General features: G+C 32.7%; 1 pseudogene; it reads right to left on the bottom strand.

Moving 5' to 3' along the window:
• LOC149572121 (uncharacterized) lies at window positions 1–26,129 on the bottom strand (annotated as a pseudogene).
• Between the last annotated feature and the right edge of the window lie 853 nt (window positions 26,130–26,982).

Raw genomic sequence — 26,982 nt, 5'->3', positions numbered from 1 at the left:
TTAAAGAAAAGATGGAAAAGAAGGAATATCTACATGATCCAAATTCTTAAAGTCCTAGAGAATGAATAAGGGAACCATTTTTGGAGGCTTAGCTAGTGAGAAATTCATCAACAACCTTGAATGGTTTGGTATATTTGGCAGAAGAATGTCTTTCATAGCTAGAGAATCATCATTCTTAAAAAGTTCACCCTTTTCTTGATACATCATGCACACAAAAAAACTTACAATAACAACTTTCTCCATAGAGTTAGGGAACAAATGAGTCATCCTATACACCACAACTCCACCATAGCTAATCCCACCCAAATGAAACCTGCTCACACTCACTTCCTTCAAAAGCTTTACCACAAACTCTACCTCAAATTTTTTTTTTTCTCTCATCTACTATGAAATATGACTTCCTAAAGAAAACTAGGTTTGGCACATAGACATTGAAATCATGCAGTAAGGGCCGGATCAATAAGTACCACTGTCAGATTGCATTGGATCTAAAGCCATTTATCAAAATGAGGTTGGTCTTTTAGCAATGTTTAAATTAAACATAAATAAATTTATTTGAGATAGTAAGAAGTATTAGAAAAATATGAAATCAAAGTTGAAACCAAGGTAATGTAGATAACTATTCTGGATAAAATATGCATATTATGAAGCATAGTATTCTTACCACAGCTATATTATCCAATTTGTAAACTAGATCTTGTGAAAATTATCATCCACTTAGACCATCTATGTAGAAATATGAATTTTTAGTAAGGAGACATGATAAATGTAGAAGTATAGGGTGTTTTTTCTTTTTTCTCTATGAAATATGCATAAATGAGTAGCTCCCTGCCTGATATCAAAGAATATATGCTTTCTTAGACATGAAATTGGATATAAGAGACTATAAAATATGAAGTGATTTGTTGATCTTACCAAATGATTTTGAGATACCCATTAGAAAAACTTTAAGTCAATGAAATTTTGAGTTGGGCTCCTATGTATAGATAATTGAATTTCATTGGTGGAAACATTGTTATTTTAATATATTTAGAAGAACACAAGTGTAGCTATTTGTGTCTTATAGTACCATACCTTTGAGTACTCTCAAATTTAAATATTTTCAGCTATGCCAGCCAAGAAGATTCATATGTTTTTTTCCTCTTAGGCAAGTATGTTTTTTTATTCATTAGTAAAGAGGATACAATGAATTTCATTGGCCATTGTGATGAACTTCTGAAGACATGACTATGATTTCCTATGTTTTTTCACTCTTAGGCAAGTATTCTTTTTCCTCATATTAAAGAGGGTCATAAGTACATGAAAGGAAAATATGATCACTATCACTATGGCTATCAACATGCTTAAGTACTAACTGAAATTTTCATTTTTATTCTCATTTCATTCAAGATAGCATATTTCATTTTTGTAACTTTTCTTTTTCCTATATATTCTTGATGTAATAGTATCTTAGACTCTAGCCCCTTGTGGAACTCTCATAGGCATGGATATATTTTACTTATGATGCATCCAAGAGTTATAGACATAATATTATACTATATAATTCTCTATCCTAATTTGATTCTTCTTTATATGCTTGTATAACTTAATACATTCACATATTCACAATGGTATCCTACAACATCACTTGTAATATTTTATCAAATACATTTAAAAACATGATAGAAGGGGTAAACTATGACATTGCAACAATGTAGAGTAACATAATTCATTTAAGCTAGATTATATGCCCCTAGTCTATAACCATCAAAATGCCATTAATATTCTCCCCAACTTCTCTATTTAATTTTTGACAATTGAAACAATTTTATCCATAATCTTGATGCTTGCATTGAAATAGTATCCTCAAGCTGAAGCTACTATTGGAATATGTTCATTTAGACATCTTGTATCTAAGTAAAAGAATAGTTTTTAATTTTTTGTGTGCTTGATATAGGTCATGCAAATTTTTGACAAATGACAATAAGTCAATCTCACAAATCTATGTTAAATTGTGAAGTTGTTTCTTGCATATATTCTACTTTTTACATGCATGAATCCAAATGGATGTATGCCATAGAAAAGAACATCTCAAATGGATGTGACCCTATCCCTATGCATCTAAAAAAATAAATAAGGTTATAAATGCTTCATAGCCCTAGTCATAGAGGCTGGTTAGATTCTTCAAGTTCATTGTTAGCTGGAGATTTGATCAAGTATACTGAAATTGTTTGTATTTTATAGTAGAGAAAAATATGGTGATATAATTAGGATAACATCACGAGAAACAATTTTTTGTGTGTTCTGAAAGGCTTTGATTTTGATAAATAGATGAGGGATCAGGATGTTGCCTCCAAAAACTGTTGGGGTTGTGCCTCTCAAGCACTCACTAGCTACCAAATAAAGGCCCTTGGTGACCTTAGTGTCTTACATCTTGAGAAAATATATGGAACATTATATTATACGGGGAAATGAAATATCCCTTATTTGAAAGCATTGACACACACTAGTGAGAATTTAGTGTGGTTACCAGTATCTAAAACTCTAATTGTGCTTATTTATATAGTTGGTATGTTGAAAATTTTAAGACTATCTTTCAAAATATTGTGCAACATTCTAAAACACAAATACAATAGTTATAACAAAGGATAAAAAATGTATCCCACATATATTTGCAAATCTACATTGATATATTAGCCAGAGTTCCTTTGCCCTTATTTCAAACAAGGTTTAAAGAATCACTACTAGGAAATGAAAATAGTCCTTGCAATCAGGTAAGATAATCAATTCTATGCTAGTTACTAATATTAAAAGATAAAAAGACATTGACAACCTTTTATTTTATATCACTTTATTTGCAATGAAAACTTAAATATTAATGATGTGTTTTAGAAATATTATAAGATGTGTTCTAGTGCTACAGAGCAGAGGAATTTCGAATGCATGTTCCAGATTCCAAAGGATTTCTTTGGCCACAAATTTGCAATTTTTTTTGAGAAATCATGTTTATATTTCATTGAGGCACTCTCCCAAACATTTCATGAACATTCTAGAGACACGTCTACAAGGATAGAAATCTTCAAATAAGGAAATTGATTAATTAATTTGTTTCTAGAAAATTTGTACAAGGGGACATATGTGTAGTCCATGCTCCTTTGATCGAGTTTCCTAGAAACTATTATTCAGTTTGGTCCATTGTAGAGTTCAATATAAGTCTAACCAAATCCACATTAACATAACCCAAGATGTGGTTCAAAAATATCTCCATGCCTTATTTCTATCATCAGCCACCGACCATTAAAGAAATTCTATGTCTCTATGCTACAACAACCTTGGTTAGACCAAGAATCTCATTGTCCATTTACCTAGATGTATGTAACAATCTATTATTGGGCATCTGCAAAATTTTGATGGTCATAAATATTAGGAATTGAATGATATAAGAAAAATTGAATGACATAATACAAATGGTCTATGTTGGATAATTTTTTGCTAGTGGGCTATGCCCATGGTGAAAAGACTATTGGCATAATAAGTAGAAAGACATCAAGTGTGTAGGCCTTCTAGATTTTTGACAAAGTGACAAGTTGTTGAGTGGGTCCTAACCAACTAAGTGTGCACATAAGGAAATTTAGATCCATGGTGATGGTAACATGAATGGTGACTTGGACCAATGACAAATGCTAAAAGGACATATGTCATCACTTCCAATGGTACTTATGTTGTAATCCTTTTTTATTAAATCATTTAGGGTCCCTTTGAAACCTATATTTACCATAATAAATAACTATCTTTCTAGTATTTTTCCTTTATTCATCTCTTATTTTTAAGTATGGGGAATAAACATGGAGTGAAAAAATAACAACTATAGTATATTACCACTCTTATAATTTGGAAATCTCTATGAAAGGAGTATGTGATCACTCTACAAACTTAATCATCATAAAAGTAAGCAACCACACAATTTGTTTGATCAACTCATAGATATATTAACGATATTCATATTCTCAACTTGAAATTAAATATTAAAAAATTAAAAAGGTATCTTTCATCTGTTATAAATCTCTAGTCATGTCAATAAACATATGAATTTAATTAGAAATAAATTTTGACATATATACTTTTTATGTATGTGATTATATATATATATATATATATATATATATATATATATATATATATTCAATTCAATTAAGGAGGAGATGCCCCACCTCCCCCTACCATTTATGGTTCATTAGCTACACTTCTATTTAAAATATCCCATATTCCTAAGCTCTTAAACAATCCATGTTCTTGTCACCCTTATTCTATTCTCGAATGAGAGGTATCAAGATAATACTAGGAATAGGTTCTCTCAACCATGTTGGCAATTTGGCTAGGTAGATAAGTTGGAACTTTCATTTGTGGAAACATATAATCAATTTTAAAATGAGAAAAGCATTGAGATAAAACAATTTGTAGTTTGACTTAGCAAATTATATAAGAATTATGCAGTTTATCTATCAACATAGTTAGAGTTTTGATTTTCATGCTTTATAGAGGTATGGCATGGGCACACTTAGGTTAGATGAAAGAACTAATGCAAGAGCATCTTGGGTGTAAGAGCAATCTTGCATCACCCAAAAATATTTTATTTTTAGTCTTTTCTATTTTAATAAGGACTAGTAGATAGGGTGGTTGCTATTTATGGGAACTTGCTATTTTTAGTAAGTTTTTCATACAAGCTTTGAATGTTCTCATTTTCTACATGAAGGTTCATTTTAGAGTTAGAAGCCTACCATAAAAATCTCATTGCTCCAACTTAAGCATCAGAGAAGTTATTGTAGAATTTTTGTGGAAACAATTGTAGAAAAATCTTTAGGCTCACCATTGGAGTTCTTAGAGTGCCCATATGAGGTCTAAAAAATTGATGAAAGGGCACTTACACCATTATAAGCCTATAGATTAGGAGTTGGCATTTCTAAAAAGTTGTTATAATAGCCAATCAAAGCAACGGTTCAAGAATTATGGCCTTCCAAAGTTGGGCTACCTAAAATATCTAAAATAATAGTCAAAGATGTATTTGGCCGACTCCATATGTATTGTTGGGGTTTGTTAGCCCTAGGTATTAAGTTTCAATGTCTAGAACCTTCCTAGGTAGCATAAAATTTCCTATTTAACAAAGGCCCAAACATTGTCTAGAACAACTCTAAGCATGTAGATTATGAGCTGGCATTTCTAATAAGTGGTTATAATAGCCAATTGGAGCAATAGTTTGAGAGTTATGGCCTTCCAAATTTGGCCTACCTAAAATATCTAAAATAAATTTCAAAGACATATTTGGCTGACTGCATATGTATTGTTAGGGTCCTTTAGCCCTAGGTATTAAGTTTCAATGTCTACAACCTTCCCGAGTGGCATAAAATTGCTTACTTAAGGAAGGCCTGAACATTGTCTAGAATAACTCTAGGTGGTAGTACATAGCTTATTCTTGTAGATTATTGTAATGAAGGCACCCATGTGGGTTAGAATTTGTACTTGTGAATTATGTAATTTCAAATTCATGGTGCAAATAAGAAGTCCATATTATCTTCTCGCATTTATTGTTGTTTCTTTATTTTTGTTATGAGTTTATGATTTTAAGAAGAGCACCCTTCATCAAGTGGTATCAGAGCTAGAGTTCTTGAGTGTGTGGAAAAATCATTGACTATAAGGGAGTTCATACTAGGACCATGGTTTTGGCTAAGCATGTAGACATACTACCAATTGTGAGGCATTTTGCACTAGGCTTTCAGTCAAAGCGCAAAAATGCCTCCATGAAGAGAGCATGGCAGAAGAGATGTAGGTGTTACATCTAAGGGTTTCCTATCCCTCCAAAGGAAAATTAAAGCATTGGTAGAACAAATGCATAGAGGAATAAATATTTTCTTAAGAGATGAAAGAAAGGATGAGGATGAAGTAGAAGAAAATGTCAAAGCAAAGGTAGTTCTAAGCTAAGAAGAAGAGAGGCTTTTTAGGGCCATCTTCAAGGTTGGAGAAAGATCTAAGTTTGAGGTTCACACATTTTTAGTAAAATCTTAACTTTGAGGAGATGATTGTTTAGATCAATGAACTTGAGGAGTACTTTGAGTAGGAAGATATTGAGGATCCTAATGGGGTCAATTTTGCAAAGGAAAAACCAAAGGGACATGTGAAGATCTGGTGGTAGGAGGTTCAATTGGAGCAAAATAGAAAGGGAAAGGAAAAAATCACCAGATAGGAATGGATGATAGCTAAACTAAATAGAAAATTCATTCTTGTGGATTATGAGCTTGATCTATTGAAAAAAAATGCAAGGGTTGAAGCAAGCAAGAAAATCTATTCAAGAGTATATTGAAGAGTTCTACTGAGTTCTCATTAGAATTGGCCATGTGGAAGCTGATAATGAGAAAGTAGCCTGTTATCTTTGTGGGTTAAGGCCAAGCATTTAGGATAAGCTGAGCCAAGTTTGAATGAACACTATTGAGGAGGCATGCCAATTTGCCCTAAAAGTTGAGGAGAAACTGAGCAAGAAGTTTGACAACAAGAATAGTGGAAGAGGTCATGGTGGACAATATTATGGAGGTCGTAATGATGATCATAAGAAAAGGTATGAGGCTAGAAGTAGAAATCAAAACCAAAGGAGAAACAATTCCAATAATTTCCATGATCAAATTAATAGATATTAGAGAGGAAGAAGTAGAGGACAAGGATTTAGAAGAGGAGGGTTCCATGGGAAATGTTTTCATTGCAAAGAAGAAGGGGCATAGAGCATTTAAATGTTCCTAGTGGCAAGGAAGGATAGATCAAAGAAAATAAGGCTAGGCTAGAGTTGTATATGTTGATGAAGATTCTAGATCCTCACATTCTGAAGTTATTGAAAGAGGGGATGTCCTAGTTAAAAGAAGAGTCCTATTGAGTGGTGAGAATGAATTTGATCAAAGAAGTAGCTTGTTTTGCACAAGGTGTAGATATGAAGATAAGTGTTGTTATGTGATCATTGATGGGGGAAGTACTAACAATCTAGTGTCAGAAATGATGGTCACCAAGTTGAAGTTGAAGAGATAGAAACACTTGCATCCATATCATATTGCTTGGGTGCAAGATGACCACAAGGTCATGGTCAATGAGTAGAGCTCTATGAATTTCAAGATTGGAAGCTACCCAGATGAGGTATTACGTGATATCATACCTATGGACATATGTCATGTGTTTCTAGGTAGGCCATGCAATTTGACGTGCATGCTGCACACGACGGGTGAGAAAATGCATACACTCTGACCAAGGATGGAGTGAAGCATAAGTTGAAGCCATTTAAGGATAAAGAAAAAAAGGTAGATATGTTAGATACAACTGTCAAATTATGTATTCTCTTTGATGTTACAAAAATGTCATATCAATTTTCAATCAGTGCTTACCGAGCTCATTTGGTCAGCAAGAAAGTTTTCCTTATCTACTAAGTGATCCTAAAGTTTATTGTGTGAAGACAGTGTCTACCGAGTTCACTCGAGTGTTGATGAAATTTAGGCAGGAAGCAGTGTTAATTGGGTTCTCATGCTTAATGAAGAAAAGTTGGACAGAGTTAGTATTCACCAAGTTCATTTGGTTGGCAAAGGATTTCTACAAGTTTGCAATGTTAACCAAGCTTTTTTTGGTTAACACAGGAAATCATCTCAAGACCAGTGTTTACCAAGTAGGGTCAACCAATGAAGGATTTTGTTGTTTTGGCATAAGAAGCTTAATTATTTTAAGTATTGTTTGTAGTTGACTATCGTGATGGTTATTGATTATTGTAATTTGAATTTGGGCCAACTTGACAATCTGGATGGTATAAATGAAAGGTCAAGTTGAGATTTATAGTGTGTGTGAGAGTGTGTTGATTGAATTAAGAAGGAAACAATGAGAGCAGACTTGAAGGATAAGTAGGTATCCGTGTGGAGTAGAAAAGTGCTATTCAATCAGGAAGGATCAAGTATGAGGTAGAATAGAGATTTGCAATCAGCAATTCAGTTACATCCCAATCAGGTCATTTCATTGTTACTCTCTAACCACTATAGCAGTGATCTAAAATCTCTTAATAGAGTTGGTTTAACAACCAGTTGTAAATCCTCTAACAAGATGAAAACTCCAATGAATTTTTCTAAGACCTCTTGGAAGGCCACTCCTAGTAGGGTGATTAAATCCTCTAACAAGGTCACACCTAATATTGTGTTTTATAACCTTTAATTAGGTTGGCCCCTAACAAGGCTTACTTCAGAAGAGTGAAAAAAAATTACTAGTTACATTAATGGTTTTTCTCATATTGGGTTTCCATGTTAAATCTTGGTCTCTCATGTGTTCATGTTATTTCTCTTATGATTTCAAATTAATAACTGTTAATGTTTTAAGATCAGCTAAAAGTAATTCACACTCTACATTTACCAAGTTACAACAGTTTTAGTGTGTTTACCAAGTAATAGCAACAGTCAGTTTTCTCAATTCAAATTTAATTGTTGACATCTAAGGGATTTGGGATTTATTTAAGTGGTAAGTAATTCACCTCCCCCCCCCCTCTTAGTTACTCCTTCAATATTTCCAAAAATCAGTATAGAGCATTTGGTGCTTGCAAGAAAGGTTTCAAGGACCTAAGCAAAAGATCATGATGTCTTACAAGATAGAGATTCCAAAGCTAAATAGAGATAAATTTTTAGCATGGTAGGGACTCATGAGACTTCATCTAGCCACCATTAGTGATTCAAGCTTGAAATTACTTGATGAAGAATACACAACCCCTACTGGTACATTATCTGTTAGAGATATTGCTAAGAAAAAGAACCATAACATCATGATGATTGATATTGCATCTGCTCTTAGATATGATGAATTTGGTGAGATCAAAGATTGAAAAAAATATTTTGATATGTTGAATAAGCTAAAGGAAATATATGGTGGTGATGATAATGTAAGGAGAGCTAAAGCAGAAAGCCTTAGAGGATAGTTTGATTAGATGAGAATGAGAGAAGATGAAAATTTTGCCAAATATGTGGAAAGAATCAAAGCTAGTGTCAGTGCAATTAGAGCTTCTAGAGGAGAAATCAAGGATGAAATCATTGTAAGTAAATTTCTCAAAACATTGCTTCCTATCTATGCAACTAGAGTATCTGCTATTCAAGAAAAGAGGTGTGAGCCAAATCATAGGAAGATTGATAGCTTTTGAGCTAGATAACTTTGACAATTATGTTCTAGTTTCAAAAATATTGAATTTGCATTTGAGGCCAAAGTTTCACTCAAAGAGAAAGGAAAGAAAATAAAGGACATTCAATTAGGAAGTGAAGAAGAAATAGAGCAAAGTTTTGATAGTGATCTTGAAGCTGTTGAAGCTTTACTTGCAAAAAAATATTGTAGAAGCAGAGGAAAATACAAAGATAAAGTTCTCCTAATCTATTTTTAATGCAAAGAAATACGTTATATTGCTACCAGGTGCCCAAACAAAGAAATGAAGGATGAGAAGAAGAATCACAAGTACAAAGGCAAAAAGGATTTCAAAAATAAAAAATAATACAATGATAAAGGTAAGAAGACTATTTTATGGCAAAAGATTCTAATAATAGTGAAGATGAAATAGTATACATTGCTATGAAAGATGAATTTGATGAGGAAGAAGAGAAGATGGAACTTATCTCTCATGTTAGTAAAAATGACACATGGATCATAGATAGTGGATGTTCACATCATATGTTTGGAGACAAAAGAAAAATTGAACACTTTGAACACTATAATGGAGGTAGTGTAAGCTTTAGAAATAATGAACTTTGTTTCATAAAAGGGAAAGGTCGAATCTCATTAACCAAAGAACTTGTATGTGATAATGCCTATTGGGTTGAAGGACTAAAACATAATCTTTTGAGTGTGGCACAACTAATCAACATTGGATTCAAGGTAGAATTCATGCATGACAAAGCAAGACTGCTGGATGATAAAGGGAATCTAATTGGATCAGGCAAAAAAATAAGAGATAACATTTTTTATCTTGATCTTGGTAATTTTTCATGTTTCATTGCACAAATGGAAGAAAGTTGGTTATGGCGCAAAATATTATGTCATGTAAACTTTGTTAATATGGTCAAGATAAGAAAATTCAAAAAAGTAAGAGGTATTCCTAGTTTGAAGAAACTAGATGTTGGTTTATGCCAAAATTGTTAGATTGGCAAAATGGGAAAGACTAGTTTTAAGAGCAAAAACTATCAATCTAAAGAGTCTTGGAAATTGTGCATACTGATCTATGTGGAACCATTGGAATAGAAATCTATAGTGGAGAAAAATTATTTATTCTTTTTGTTGATGACTATTATGTATCTTAGAGAAAAGTTAGAAGTATTTGAGAAATTCAAATGGTATAATAGGGTAAAGACTGAAATACTTAAGATCAGATAGAGGTGGTGAATTCATCTCCAATGAATTCAATAAATTTTGCATTGAAAGAGGTATCAAAAGACAAGTATCAACCCCTGGTACTCCCAAGTAGAATGGAATAGCTGAAAGAAGAAATAGATCCATCATGGATTGTGGAAGGACTCTAATGATTGAAAAGAATGTTGCTATCAAATACTGGAAGGAAGCCATCAACACTGCAATTCATACTTTGAACTGAGTTCAATTGAAGAAGGACTCATATAAAACTCTCTATGAATTATGGTATGGCTACAAACCCAATGTAAGTTACCTTGAAGTATTTGAAAGTAAATGTTATATCTTGAAAGAGTCTAAAAAAGGCAAGTTTGATGTGAAAGGTGATGAAGGTATATTCTTAGGATATTCTTGCAATAGTAAGGCATATAGTTGTTTGAATTTGTCTGCTCCTAAAATCATAGAAAGTGCACATGTGAGAATTGATGAGTTTGTAGAAAAGACTGAACAAGAAAGCAAAAAGGAACCAAAATATTATAGAAGATTTGTTTACTTTGAACTTGATACATTACTAGACACATCTATCAATAAGGAGACTTTACCTCCTGAGTCTTCCCCAACTATCAAGTTACAAGAAGTTCAAATTGAGTCATAAGGACCTGAGTCACATTCTGAAGCTATTGAGCCAATGCCTACCAAGTCTAAGCAACCCAAGCTAGAAGCTGAAATTCAAAATAAAGATAGTGCAAAAGGAAAAGAACCTATATTGGCCAAGTATGGAAGAAGGCATCATGCACCTAATTAGATTATTGGAGATAAAAAAAGAAGGTACTATGACAAGAAGTAAGCTAAATAGTACATGTTTATTTGTTGATTTTGAACCTAGAAGTGTTAAAGATGCATTGGAAAATGAAAGTTGGATTGAGGCTATGAATGAAGAAATAGAATAAATAGAGAAGAATATGACTTGGACCCTTGTTCCTAGACCTAAAGATAAAAATCTGATTGGAACAAAATGGGTATTCAAAAATAATCTGAATGAAGATGGACAAGTATCAAGAAACAAAGCAAGACTAGTGTGTAAATGCTATTCTCAAGAATAAGGAATTGATTATGGTGAGACTTTTGCTCCTATTTCAAGATTAGAAGGTGTTCAGACCCTACTTGCATATGCTATTAACAAAGGATTCAAAGTATATCAGATAGATGTTAAATCTACATCTCTTAATGGTATTCTTGATGAAGAAGTCTACATTGAACAACTAGAAGCTTTTGTTGATCTAGATAAAAGGGACATGGTTTGAAAATTACACAAAGCACTGTATGGTTTGAAACAATCTCCTAGAGCATGGTACAAAAAGTTGCACAACTACCTTATACAGATTAGTTTTCAAAGAACTAATGATAACAATAGTTTGTATATCAAGGAAGGACCAGATAACAAGATTGAATTGGCAGAGATATTTGTGGATGACACTCTATTTACATGATATGATGATATATGCAAAGAATTTTTAGAACAAATGAACAAAGAAATTGAAATATCCATGTTTAGTGTTATAAAGTTCTTTGTTGGATTATAGACACAACAGAACAAGAATGATATCTACATTGCTCAATCTAAGTATATCAAAGAAATACTCAAGAAGCTTTGAATAGGAGATTCTAAACCAGTTGGAACCCCCATTTGAACTAGACTAAAGCTTACCAAAGATGATGATTCAAAAGAGGTAGATCAGACCTTATACATATCAATGAATGAAAAATTATAGTATGTAGTTCATACAAGGCCTGATATTGCTTTAGTAGTTGGGATAGTGGCAAGATTCTCAGTTAAACCTAGAGAAAATCATATGATGGCAATCAAAATAATTTTGAGATATTTGAAAGGTGTTGAAGACTATGATTTATGGTACAAATGTGGAGGAAATCTAGACCTAAAGGTATTCATTGATGCTGATTGGGTAGGAAATCTTGATGACAAAAAAAAAACAACTAGTGGATCATTCTTTCTTGGCAAAAGGTTGGTATCTTGGACAAGAAAAAAGAAAAACTACACATCCCAATCTACAATAGAAGTAGAATATGTTGTAGTAGTAGTGAATTTTTCTAACATCGTTTGGTTTAAACAATTGTTGGAAGGAATGAAGGTTGAGATCAAAGAACTAGTTGTCATGTATTGTGATAACACTAGTGTAATTAACATATCAAAGAACCCATTGATGCATTCCAAAACTAAAAAAATTGCTATAAAATATTAGTTTTTTAGAGAATTGGTTCAAGACAATGAAATCAAATTGGAATATGTTCACACAAAAGAATAGATTGTAGACATATTCACCAAGCCATTACCTAAGGATGCATTCCTATATCTAAGAGGTAAGTTAGGGGTCATTCCCCTATCTAAAGCTCACTAAATAAAGTTTTAGTGATGCATCAACAAGAACCAAGTTGAAGATCAATTAGTTGATGCAGTATAGTCAAGAGAATATTGCATATGAATCAATAATTAAGGTACATTGATACTAATTTGGTATGTGTTATCTTTGGCATGTGTTTTCAAAGAGGGAGAAGATTACTATCATATCTTTCTAAAAAAATTTATATCTTTTTGAGGGAGAAGTATACTGTCATAGAAGTTCTATAATTATTTCACAAAGGGAGATTACTACATGGAAGAAGAAGAAGATTTTGGTGAAAAATCTAAGAGGGAGAAACTTTCTATTAGAGAGTCTTGTTCTCAAATTTCATTATGATATGACATGTTGTGTTGCCATCAATGCCAAAGAGGGAGATTTTTGGATACAATTGTTTAATTGTGTTTTGTCTTTGATGTTACACAAATGTCATGTTAGTTGTTAGTTAGTGCTTACCAAGCTCATTTTCTTAGCAAGACCATTTTTCTTGTCTACCGAGCATTCTTGAAGTTTACTCTGTGAAGACAATGTCTACTGAGTTCACTCGGGTGTCGAAGGAATTCAAGTAGGAAGCAGTGTTAACCAAGTTCTCATGGTTAATGAAGGTAAGTTGGATAGAGTCAGAGTTTAGCAAGTTCACTTGGTTGCCAAAGCATTTCTGCAAGTTCGCAGTGTTAACCAAGCTTCTATTGGTTAACATAGGAAATTGTCTTAGAACCAATGTTTACCAAGCAGGGTCAGCCAATGAAGAATTTTGTTGTTTTGGCATAAGAAGCTTAATTATTTTAAGTATTGTTTCTAGCCAACTATGGTGATGATTATTGGTTATTGTAATTTGAATTTGGGCTGACTTGATAATCTAAATGGTATAAATGAAAGGTCAAGTTGAGATTTTTAATGTTTGTGTGAGTGTGTTGATTGAATTAAGAAGGAAAGAGTGAGAGTGAACTTGAAGGATAAGTAGGTATCCTTGTGGAGCAGAAAAGTGTTATTTGATCAGGAAGGATCAAGTATGAAGTAGAATAGAGATCTATAATCAGAAATTCAGTTGCATCACAACCATGTCATTTAATTGTTACTCTCTAACCATTATAACGATGATCTAAAATCTCTTAACAGAGTTGGTTTAACATCCAACTATAAATCCTCTAACAAGGTGACAGTTCCATTGAATTGTTTTAAGAATTCTTGCAAGGCCACTCCTAGCAGGGTGATTAAATCCTCTAAAAAGGTCACACCTAACAATGTGTTTTGTAACCTTTAACTGAGTTGGCTCCTAACAAGGCTCACTTCAAAAGAGTGAAAAATAGTAACTAGTTACATTGGTGGTTTTTTCCATATTAGGTTTTCATGTTAAATCCTGGTGTCTCATGTGTTCATGTTATTTCTCTTATGCTTGCAAAATAATTATTGTTAATGTTTTAAGATCAGCTAAAAGTAATTCACACTCTAGATTTATTGAGTTATAGCATTTTTAGTGTGTTTACCAAGTAACAACAACAATCAATTTTATCAATCCAAATTTTATTGTTGACATCTAAGGGAACTGGGATTTATTTTAGTGGTAATTGATTCACCCCTCCTCTCAGTTACTCCTATATTTCCAACAATGTAGTGCTACTAGAATATGTTTTGTTGATGGAAAATGATTTCTCAAAGGTATGAAGCATGATCATATGTGTTTTTCTATAATTCCAAATAATAGTAAAGAAGAAGTAGAGGAGATTCCTCTAGAAGTTGCAAATATTTTGTGAGATTTTTCTAATATTGTATTAGATAATGTACCTAATGGATTGCCCCCAATGAGGAAGATCAACCACCAGATGGATTTGATTCTAGGAGCCAATTTTTCAAACAATGCAGGGCATAGAATGATGCTAGCAAAAAGTGAAGAGTTGAACAAACAAGTTCATGAGTTGTTGCGCAAGGGGTTGATTCAAGAGAGTCTGAGTCCATATGCTATACCAGCCATATTAGCACCAAAGAAGAATGGTGAATGGAAAATGTGTACATATTATTGACTTATCAACAAGATCACAATCAAGTACAGATTTCCATTACCAAGGATGGATGATATTGTGGACTATTTGAGTAGAGTTAAGTATTTGACAAAGATAGATTTGAAGAGTGGGTACCATAAGATTTGTATTAGAGAAGGTAATGAGTAGAAGATTTCTTTCAAGAAAAAAGAAGGACTATACAAATGGTTAGTCATGCCTTTTGAGCTAACCAATTCACCATGTAGTTTCATGAGCCTCGTGAATGAGGAACTGAAGGAGTTTCTAGGTAAGTTTGTTATTGTTTACCTAGATGATATTTTGGTGTTTAGTAAGATTTTGGAGAAGCATTTGATCTATAATCACTATGTGTTTGATAAGTTGAGGGAAGAAAATTTGTTGATAAACCTAAATAAGTGTAGTTTTGTAAAGGAGTCGATGTACCTTAGATTTTTAGTCTCAGTAGAAGGTTTGAAAATGGACCCAAAGAAAGTGTAGGCTATCATTGAATGAACTACTTCAAGAAGTGTGATAGAGGCAAGATCAAAAATTTGTATCCATAATTAGCCACACTTTATTATTGCAATAGTGAAGATTTTTCTGTGTCATCCCCATCCTAGTTTTAGCTTCTCCTTGGAAGGTTTCTGGGTAAAAAAAGTCTTTTGTGTTATGTGTTGATTTAAATTATGCTATGGATGTGATGCATGGTTACATATTTTAGTTTCTTTGTTAAATTATGAGATAGATGCGTGGTGAACAATTTTTATGGAAAAAATTTTAAGTGTTGATTCCCCCCCGATCTTAGAATTTACTTTCCCATTTATATTTCCAACAATTGGTATCAGAGATGAGTTCTCTAGAAAATAAAGTTTGATAGATTAAGAAGAACTATCTTGAAGATGGAAGTATACAAATTGGGAAAGACTATTAAGAACCATAATATTGAAATACAACTTTCCCTACATCAATTGAAGGAGGTAAGAGATGAACTGCAACAATCATTAAAGAGAAGAAAAGATCTAGGAATTTAGGAAAATGATACTCAATATCAAGAAGAAGACACTACAAGATTGTTTAAGGATAAGAACTCCAAATAATTTGATTCAACAGTTGCAATTCTAATGGAAAAGAAAAATGCCCTAAATGAAGAAGTCAAGAATCTGAAAAGGGAACGAGAAGCACAATTAGTATGTTGTGTGAGATATCTAAACTAAAAATGAAAGTCAAGGAAGATAAAGTGATGATTGAAGAAGATAAAATAGACTTGAGGAGAAGTCATCAAATGTATAAAAAATTGCAAACATGAAATTAGACACAATGAGTCAACTAGTGATTGCAAATCAAGAATTGAATAGGAAAGGCATTGAGATTGCAACTTTAAAATGATAGAATGACCTACTACAGAATGAATTGAAAACAAAGAAGGAATTCATTGAAAGGTTTAATAAGTCTAGTGAATCCATAAAGTACTTCAAAAAACTAATAAATACACCAAAAAAAAATGATGATACCATTGGATTGGGATATTCTACTATTGAGAAAGTAGAATCATCTAAAAGTAGTGAACAAAAGAGTAATAAAGGAAAATCCAACAAACCCACTTGTCATCATTATTGAAAATTAGATCATACAAAAAATTGTATGAAGAAGTAACACTAACAATCAAACCCATAAGCATAAATACAAGGAACATTGTGATAACTGCAAGAAGCAAGGACATCAAGAACATGAATGCAAGACCAAGAGCATCAACACTCAAAGATTTGAAGGATATTGTTACAATTGTCAAAAATATGGACACAAAGGATATGAATGAAGATCTATACCTAAGTGGACATCAAAAAATTAAACAAAGGTACATCATCATAGAAATTCTTACAATTGGGAATATAATACAAGGTGATCACATCACCCCAACTAGGCAATCAAAGGTATGTGTAGAACTAACATTTCAAATGATACATTTTGCATCAGTTCCAAAGATTTAAGGTATGGAAAGAATTTATCATCATAAATTAAGACATAATAAAGTGATTAGAAGGATCATTTATTCTATCGATTGATATTTTCTATGTTATTACTAAGCTATATTGACCAAGCACATTATAAAGACTTATAGTGACCGAGTTTACAACTGTATAGGTGTTTATCATTAAATCCAAGGTTTACAAGGTTATATAGTCAATCTTTAATGTCATTTGTATTAATGAGATGATCAAAGACCACTAATGTGATTTGTGAAAGAGATTCTAGTGACTGCAAACAGGATTCAACTACTACATGAAAAATTTCATCGAATGCCAAGTTACACTATTTTCACATTTGCAAACCCTAGTGAGTTAAAATGAGTATGATCTCTTCAACAACTAATAGAAGAGAAGGGAATGAGGTTACCAATGTTTAGTTAATTAGAAATGATATACAAGAACCTCCAAAATTTTGTGCTATACCTAAAATTAGATATAAGGGAGACCCATTAGATGCATTATCAATGATCCTAGTGAAGGTTTTTGGTGATACATAGTATAAGATGTTGCTACATGTATCTAGTTCAAGAGATTAGAGACTAAGAGATCAAAGAGACATATCATAAGTGTTGGAGTTGATGAAATCCAACTCTGAAGATGCCCAAGGTCACTTGCATGTAAAAACTTGTCAAAGAGAAGCCAAGGAAGGAAGAGCATGGAGCAAGGGAAAAACCCTAAACAGAAATGAGAGAGAAAATATGCAAACACAAGAAGAATATGTATTTACAATATGCCTTGATGTTGTTATGTTACGAAAATACAATGAGGGAGAGGCTGCTTATAAAGGCCTCATGGAATCTTCTAGAATGAGTTAGAAGATGCTAGGACATAAGTCTGACAACTAAGCATACATCCACATAAGGTGGAAAGTCCTCAGACAATGTGAGAGGATAAGTATGACTTAGGAGAGAACAAACTCTCGTATTGTCAAAAACTTATAACTAACTCCTAGAATACAACTAATAAATGAATGCATTTAATTAAGTAAGCTTAAGTAAATAGAATAAATAATAAATAAATAAATTATTTACTCTAACACCCCCCCTTAAGTGCAACTTAGGGAAATGCCTTAAGCTCACAAAACTAAGATGAATGCAGAAATGCAGAATGCAAAATGCATAATGGGTCTCGACAATGAGGCCATGTTAGGTACCCATGTAGAATGCAAAGAAAATGCAACCTCTGAAAATAGGGAAAGAGAGAAAACCACGTGGGAAAAACCCTGCCCCAAAAGGAGGCAACCTAGTGAAGAATAGAAAAAGCCTCCAACTAGGGAAATGTCTGCTACAACAGGAACAAAAAGTGATCATGAAGAGCATCACTAAAGCATGAAGAGTTGCAAAATTTTTCCATTAGAAGAAAAACTACAACTACTAATCTAAAGAACCTCCATGGAAGAAGAAGGCATGAACCAAGCGTGTCCATATGGTAGATGATCCATCTCACCAAAATGCATAGGTACCCAACCACTACAATTGCCTTGTAAATAGGATCAACCATTGAATACATAGTTCACACTATTGAACCATCAAACCAAGGATTCATTAGAACAATATCATAACCCCCCCTTAATGTAGATGGGGTGTGATGAGGGGCAACTGAAAAGATGGTCCAAAGTCTCCTGCAGACAAACCAAGAACGACGAGAGAGGAAGAGGTATAGACACCTATAAAGACACGATCACACTGATGATGCATGGGGTTAATGTCATGGAAGGGACACTCACTTGAAAAAGGGAGAATGCCTAAAATAATAGACAACTATCCCCCCCATGGTGCTTTATAAAAATAGTGCAAGTACAACTAACTCAAAACAACATTCATGACCCCCAGAATGCAAGAGTGGCACTTTATCTCAGTGTGATACATAAAAGTGCTTCAAAATGATAGCTACAATGATCAAAATTGAAAACAAGCTACAACAAAACATAGTACAACCTAAAACAAAAATGATCCTCGGGCCTAAAATACTCAAGATATCCACCATATAGAAAAACCACTAAAAATATAATAAAAAGAGCATGGGCTAAAAACTAAGAAAAAGGACCACATTTCTAAAAGGTGATAGAACCAGCTTTCCAAAAATATAAAGTTTTTAAAAAATTGACATGGGACACAAAAGATATGCTTGCTGAAGTCAAAAACTAAACTTCGGACTTCAACTAGAAAAAAGACAATAAAAATACATCAAAAGCTAAAAATACCTACACCAATGTCTCCATCTCAGAACTAGCTTTTTAGTGCTTCTTTTGGATCAGAAAAATATCTCCATATGCTCAAGTTATGGCCAAAAAACTACAAGTAGGTCCAAAATGACCTAGGAGAGGTGCAAGGGGCACATGATGTAGTGCTGACATCAAGATTTCATGGGAAAAAATTTCATGCAAAAAAGAAGGCCACATGGTAGGTGGCTGATGTGGCAAGGGCCACATGGAAAAGTGCCACGTGGAAGACCTACCACTTGTCACTCATAGACTGGCTGACAATAGCTCAAAAATTTGACTGTGTAGATCCATGTGGGCCCTGATGTTGCTAAACAAAAAACATGTGTCAGACGTTGATTTGTTGAAGAATCCATGGTTATAGTGATAAGTTTGCTAACATTGCTACTAACATGTTACGGGTGGTGAAGAGGCTGAGTTTGGGTGGAGAACACTGGCGGCAGAGAAACAGAGCTGAGCTGTAGAGGTTGGACGCTGGTGGAGGCATTGATAGAGTGACGAGCTAGCAAAAGCACTAATTGTGGCAGAGGTTCAGGTGGTGCTTCTTGCTGCAGCTACCGAGGGCCATGTGTGGGTGGCAGCCCTATGGTGGCATGGTGTCTGTGGCCATCTTTTTAATTTTAAAAAAAAATTCTCCCCAAAAATTGTCCATACGACCGTACAAAAGCCTATAGGGTTAAAAAAAATTGCCTCAAGGAGCCCTGTCTCCAAAATTGACAATTTTTATATGGATCCTAGTTGAAAAGCACCTTCTGAAACCAATAGCAGCGTCCATTTGGGCCCAATGTGCTCCAAAAAATTGTTGTTCCCCTGATTTGAAGAAAAAATGCACAAACAAACTAGGGTTTGTGACTTCAAATCACGGCTTCAAAATTTTTTCAATGAAGTGACAATAGGGAGGCTCTGATACCATATTGGAGTTGATGAAATCCAACTTTGAAGATGCCCAAGATCACCTAAATGCGAAAACCTGTCAAAGAGAAGCCAAGGAAGGAAGAGCATGGAGCAAGGAAAAAACCATAAATGAACATGATAGAGAAAATATGCAAACACAAGAAGAATATGTATTTACAATATGCCTTGATGTTGTTATGTTATGAAAATACAATGAGGAAGAGGCTTCCTAAAAGGCCTCATGGAATCTTCTAGAATGAGCTAGAAGATGCTAGGAGATAAGTGTGACAACTAAGCATACATCCACATAAGGTGGAAAGTCCTTGAATAAAGTGAGAGGATAAGTATGACTTAGGAGAGAACAAACTCCCGTATTGTCAACAACTTATAACTAACTCCTAGACTACAATTAATAAATAAATGCATTTACCTAAGTAAGCTTAAGTAAATAGAATAAATAATAAATAATTAATAAATTAATTATTTACTCTAACAATAAGTTATGTGATAATGGAACTCTAAAGGAAGAAAACAAGATTGTTGAGCATTAAGGGTTAACTCATGCTGTAAATTTTCCACAAGTTTTCAAAACAAAATGGATCAAGAGTGTCCTGAGTAGAATTCATAACAACCAAATATGGTTGGAGAATAGTCCCATTAAGATCACGAATTGTATCATCTATAGGGTAACAAGGTATCATACCCTAGATAGATCCAAGAGTATGAGGTGTGATGTTAAGGAAGTGATTAAGAAATATATAGGAGCAGTAGGGAACACGAGGTGAATGTCAATTGATAGACTCATAAAACCCATTATTGTATTTGTAGTGCATGTGACTACACACAAGTTCTACTAGTCTAGCTGACTCAATAGTGTTCCATTTATTGTAGTAGACCTCAGTTACAAGAATTTTAAAAATGATCATAACTATGACCTAGATGAGCTACAACTTCAACAATTATCAAAAAACCTTGAAGGAATTAGGAAAGTAAATAATTATTCATGTAAGTTTGGTTCATCACTTATTGTTTGTATATTAATCTATGTCAAAAACACATTTCCTACATTTGGTCATGTTTTAGGGAAGACCAATCAGTCCATTACCCAAAAAATAGGGGAGAACATTGATCAATTAGGAGAGAGCTTTGATTTAGTTATGACTAGTTACAATTTCAAGAATTCAATGAAGCAAAGATCAAGGATACCTATATCTTAGGTGGAGATACATTATAATGATGTTTGTTTCCTAGTAGATGTCGACTACACATATGTACATGAAGTTATTGCAAGGGTTCAATGGTTGAGACATCTATCTTATGAGGTGAATGTAGATGAAGCATTCACATTGATCACTGCATTAGTAGCAGATGACATTGACAAGAATGCTAAGGCATTTGGATATTATTAAGAGACAAAGGAAAGGATTACTATCAAATTAGAAACTATCACCATTAATAGGAAGAATAAAAAATTGATGAAGAAGCTTAAGGAAAAAATTGGTGAAGAAGAAGAAGAAGAAAGTCAAGGACCTCTATAGATAACGAATTGATTGGGTGAGGTTCAAATGATGAAGAGGAAGTTAAGGAAGAGCCTAAGGAAACTAGAAACAAAAGGGAGGAACATCAAAAGAAACCTCAAAATCCAAAAAAGAAAACAAAGAAGAAAAAATAGAATCCAATTACACCTTTGAAAAGGTAAAGCACAAGGGCTTCCATTGCATAATAAAAAGAAGCAAAATGAGCCAAAGGAAAAAAAAAGAGTGATACAAAAAAGTTGAGTGATCCTACAAAGAAACCAAGGAGGAAAGACAAGCCACAAGAAGAATTAGATGAAGAGAAGACTAAGTTAGATTGAATTAGTCAATTCAAAGTGGTAAGCCACAATCCCTCATCTAATATAGAGAATCTATGTGAGAATGTAAAGAATAATGTAGATTTATCAAGTTTTCGACATATTGATTTTGATAAGTTAGATAAAGGAGATAATAATAACATTGAAGAAGTTATTTATGATATGATGACTACTTCCAAAACCACTCCTTTAGATATTTCTAACTCATTACCTAAAAGTTTATGTGAGAGGGTTGAGCAAAAATAGAAGTTTGGTATGATGATTGAAAAACAAATTAGAGAGTCTACATTAGCTCAAGTTATTCCTACTCTTGATAAGAAGATAAATAGAAAGCCTATAGATAATTACTAAGGGATATTTTCTCCTAAATATAGAGCTTTCAAAATTTTGAGGAATCAAGTTGAATAGTTGGTAACCCAAAGTAAAGTACTTTGGAAAGAAATCTTTGGGTTGACCACAAAGATAGTGGAACACAATGATGAAATAGTAAATTATGATACACAAGAAGATATAGATGTGAATGTACCAAACACCAGTCCTTCACAGGGAGAGAAAGAGACTCAACAAGACTTTATCACTATTGAAGATATCCCTAACAATAGCACATAGAATGTTAATCCACTTAGTGATGATGACATCAAGAAATTAAAACAAGAATCCACCAATGCAGCTATTACATGTACAAATCCTATATTGGTAAGGATTGATTAATCTTTTAAGGTTGAGATTCAATCCACTAAGAAACAAAAACTAGATACATCTATTGTGCCCCGACATGTTGCAAAAGCCAAGGAGAAAGAATCACAAGAGAGAACAACAGGTCAAGACAAGATTTAAGAGAAGAAAGATGATCTTAATATGAAACCATCTTCAATTCCTACATTTGACATTGAGATGAAAGAAAAAGATGTAGATATACCATCTATATCACTTCCTAATAAACAAAGCCCAGGTATACCAACAATAGTGGTAATTGATAAAGAGGGAAGTGAACAAACTAAGGGTAAGGAAGATAGTCCTACACCCACCTCACCAAAATCTATTCTAAATTCAAAGGAGGATGGACAAATAGAAGAGGATAAGAAGAATTCTAAGAGAGAGGAGAAAGTAGAACTATAGACACTAGTTACCTTGCTAGTGACTACATCACCTCTCAATAGCTAGACTCTTCATAGACCAAATACTCAAGCAATTCCATTGCAAATATCAATTCTGAGTATTAGCAAACCCAAGTGTTCTAGCACTACATCACTAGAGGATATTAGTTTGGATGAAATGACTATTTTACCATAGTTTAATCCAACTACAATCAAACTAGTGATAACTTTAAGAAACCCCTCCTGAAAAAAAGCCTAAAATGCTAGCGAATCCAACATTTTGTGGGTAGAAAAATTTTAATGTCAAGGGTGACTTTTTTGTTCCATATAGGAAAATAAAATATTATATGTTGGTAATTTTTGTCTTTCCCCAGTAAAAATTATTTTAAATGTGGCAAATTAATTTTTTTTTGGTCGACAGATAAATAAATGATGGCTATTTTTTCCCTTTTCAAAAATGAATTAATAATGTTAGAGGTGAATTACTTGTTTTGTAAGAAAATGAATAATAATGGTCTTGGCTAATCTTCAATGGTAAACTAAAAAATTATATAATCTGAAAGAAAAATTTGCACATGCATTGGTTAGTGGCTATACTCTATTGAGTAGTCACTTCAAGTATCAACTTGTGTACTATCTCAGGTGTGTTATTAATAATGTTATAACATTGTTACTTTAGTGTTATAACATTGTTATAACAATAGTTTTATTAATTGTTGATTAGTTGGAGATCAATGATAGTAGATGCATCTCGGGGAACTCACTTGAAAAGACTTGGAGTCACACATAATTATCAAGAATGGAGACATGTGGAAAGGTTTGCATGTAAATAATTACTCAATGTTAGGCACTATCATTGTATCAATTATCCGGCATTAATGCCAGTACATTTTGGCATTTCACACACATGAAAATTAATAGGAATACCAAAAATTAAAATATGAAAGATCATGAATGCCAAAGAATTGAATGCAAATGCTATTAAATATCCTCTTCAATTCCTCTTTCATTATCATTTCTCATATTCTTCAATCTGAATTTAGTTTGCAGTTATAGTTTTTAGAGTTTCTTGAATCTTAGTCATGGATACACCAATTTGCCTCAAATGCACTACTATGGCTCTACAAAAGCCCATTCTAGGCATGATTCTTGACAATGTCCTTGCCATGGTTTGCAAGGTAGATGCCCAAAGTCCTTTTATCTGTCATGCTATATTCATGGTACTCGGCCATGAATTCTTGAGAAACAATAAGAGGTACTGTGTGTCCACAGATATTACCTCCTACTTCCTCACGTCTCTTATCGACCTTGGAGGTAGTCAAATAGATATGTTGATGCTTCTGCATAATGTTTTTAAGGAATTGTTTTTAGAAGATGATGTCAAAATTCTCATATTGGCTAAGCAAATACTAGGGCTGGGCATTGGCATCCCTTTTGCATATGTAGCAGAAAGTGTTGGGAGGAAGGCATAGGGTGCATTATACATAAGCATCCTTTCTTTATTGGCATGAACAAATGACAATTGACTTTCCATCGAAAGAAGGCATGATTTGGAAGGAATTTCAGGTATGTAAATGATTGTTGTTGGATGACGTTAGCGAGACTGACTTCACATGGCTGGATGGGTTTAGCAACATCATCTTCTTCAATAGATTCCTCATAGATGAACTTGATGACCTTTCTGATTAATTGCTTCAAGCCCTTGGCCCCTCAACCTACTCATGCTTCCAGCCTCCCTGGTTCCCTATTCCCTCAGCCCTATTTTTGAATATTGTTTCCTTACCCATTGCCCTTAGGGAAAAAAAATGTTTTAAAGATATCTATATTTTTTTTTTGGATTGGGCCTTGCCCTTTTTCATAAATTACAAAATCATAAAACTAGGCTGATTTAATCAGCTATTTTGAATATCTATGCTATAAATCAGTACTATGTACATTGTACAGTCTAAAATATTATCAATGAAAATAATAGTTTTTGACTTCTCAAATCATTGTTCTTGTTAGTCTATGACTTTCTAAGTTTGTTTTTGGCATCTTGATTCTCAATGCACTATTGAAATGTTAGTGTTAGTCTATAACTTTGTTAAAAATTGTTAACTATTAATAATTAACTATTTTTGTTTAATCTGATTGGTTAAAACAAATGGAAGTTCAAGGAAAACTAAAGATTAATCGATTATAACTTTAACAAAGTTAAACATAATTTTGATAATTTATGTGTCAAATTTTTATTTCATACCTATCTTGTCACCTATTCCTAACTTTTCTTTTTAATTATGAAATCTTTTAAACGATGAAGAATAGTTTATAAACAATTATCACAATTTTCAATATATGTTAAATTTTAATAATTAATAGATATTTTAACTATATTATATTTTAATTTTGAAACTACATAATAAATATGAATAAAAATATAGCATTTACAATTATATTTTTAAATTGAATTATTTTATTTACATTAAACTATTGTCATTATTATTATTTCATGATATCTTGCACCAATTTTATTTTATAAAATTTAATATATCTTCATTGAATTTTTCATATCATCTTTACAATAAAAATCTTATGATAGAAAACAAAATCAATTCTATAATAGAAATAAAATCCTTTATTTATATATATTTAAACTTATATAATATTTTTTTTTTAAAATCGGTAACAGGTTTGATTTTATTAATATTATAATAATAATTACATCATGATTATATGGTCCTTAATTCTTTCTAAGGTACCATCCTTTACAAAAAGATATATCACCTATACATTCTAAAAACAAAAAGCCTCTGCTTGGCTAATTTTCTTGAAAGCCATCACTGCTTTCTAAAAAAGACCTCTCTTAGGTCATCATCCAAATAATCTTCGAAGCTCCCAAAAAATACAATCATTGATTCATTCTGCTATGACACCTTGCTAATCATTTTCCTTTAGGGAAATTTTGTGGAACGGTGGCCACCTTCTTCTATTCTTTGTGGGCCAAGATTGCACATTTGAGAGTAGGCCATGCATGACAATGCTCATTTGTGTAACCTTCTAGATCTATCTGCCCGCACAACCAGTTTACAAAGGGAAAAATCCCTTTTTCAACACCTTCTTCTTCATTTGCATATCCTTCACTAAAATCAAATGCCCATCTTGGATGCGCTCATTCTAGTAACACATCAAAATTTGGAATTAGAGCTTCATCAAAAAACTCCCTCATTACCCATGCCATAATTTGCTCATGCTCTCCAACATGCAAATCCGACGCAATTATCATTGCTACTATATCCACCTAAACCTTCCAACGGTGGTTAGCTTCAGGGAAAAACAACCCTAATGTCTCCTACATAGCTTGAATCATTGCCTTTGAAGGACATTTCACCATTTTCTTCAACTGATGATCCACCACACTCCCAAACAACACTTCTTGTTGCTTCAAAGTTTTAAAAGTGAAGATCGGCTCCATTAGAGTTGCATCAAAATGCTATTGATATGCAAAATTATGTATTCAAATAATATTTCCTTTGAATCCTTCCTTATTTTAAAGATTCTACTTGAAATCTCGACCGTTACATAATAGAAGGATTGATGACCTGAGATGAACTTCAGGCTGATTTGAGGAATACTTTCCCATGTGCCTAGATTCATGCATAATTGTGACACGTGTTTGGTCATTGCTAATCAGAAAGCTCAGTTAATATTAATAATAATTATGTTTATAAACAATTATCACAATTATCAATATATGTTAATAATTTATAGATAATTAAACTATATTACATTTTTATTTTGAAACTAAATAATAAATATGAATACAAATATAACATTTGTAATTATTTTTTAAAATTTTATTTAAATTAAACTATTGCCATTATAATTTATTAATAATTATTAGTACTTGCTAGTAGCTACTAGGCTTAGGGCTGAGAGCTAAATATTTCATTTTTAATGTAATTCATTAACATTAATAAATATATATTTTTTAATGTAAGTGGATTGGTTTATATTTTATATTGTAATAATGTTTTTTTTATAAATTATTATATGTTTTTTTTCATTCAATTAAAAATAATATTACTTATATTATATAATCATTTAAGATTTATTATTATTATAAAAATATTATTATT

The sequence above is a fragment of the Cupressus sempervirens genome, chromosome 2 (assembly GCF_028749045.1).
Source record: "Cupressus sempervirens isolate cs-2001-9-10 chromosome 2, ASM2874904v1, whole genome shotgun sequence".
In the NCBI taxonomy this organism is placed as follows: Eukaryota; Viridiplantae; Streptophyta; class Pinopsida; order Cupressales; family Cupressaceae; genus Cupressus; species Cupressus sempervirens.
The sequence above is the reverse complement of the archived record's forward strand: the minus strand, read 5'-3'. Positions and strand labels throughout refer to the sequence as shown.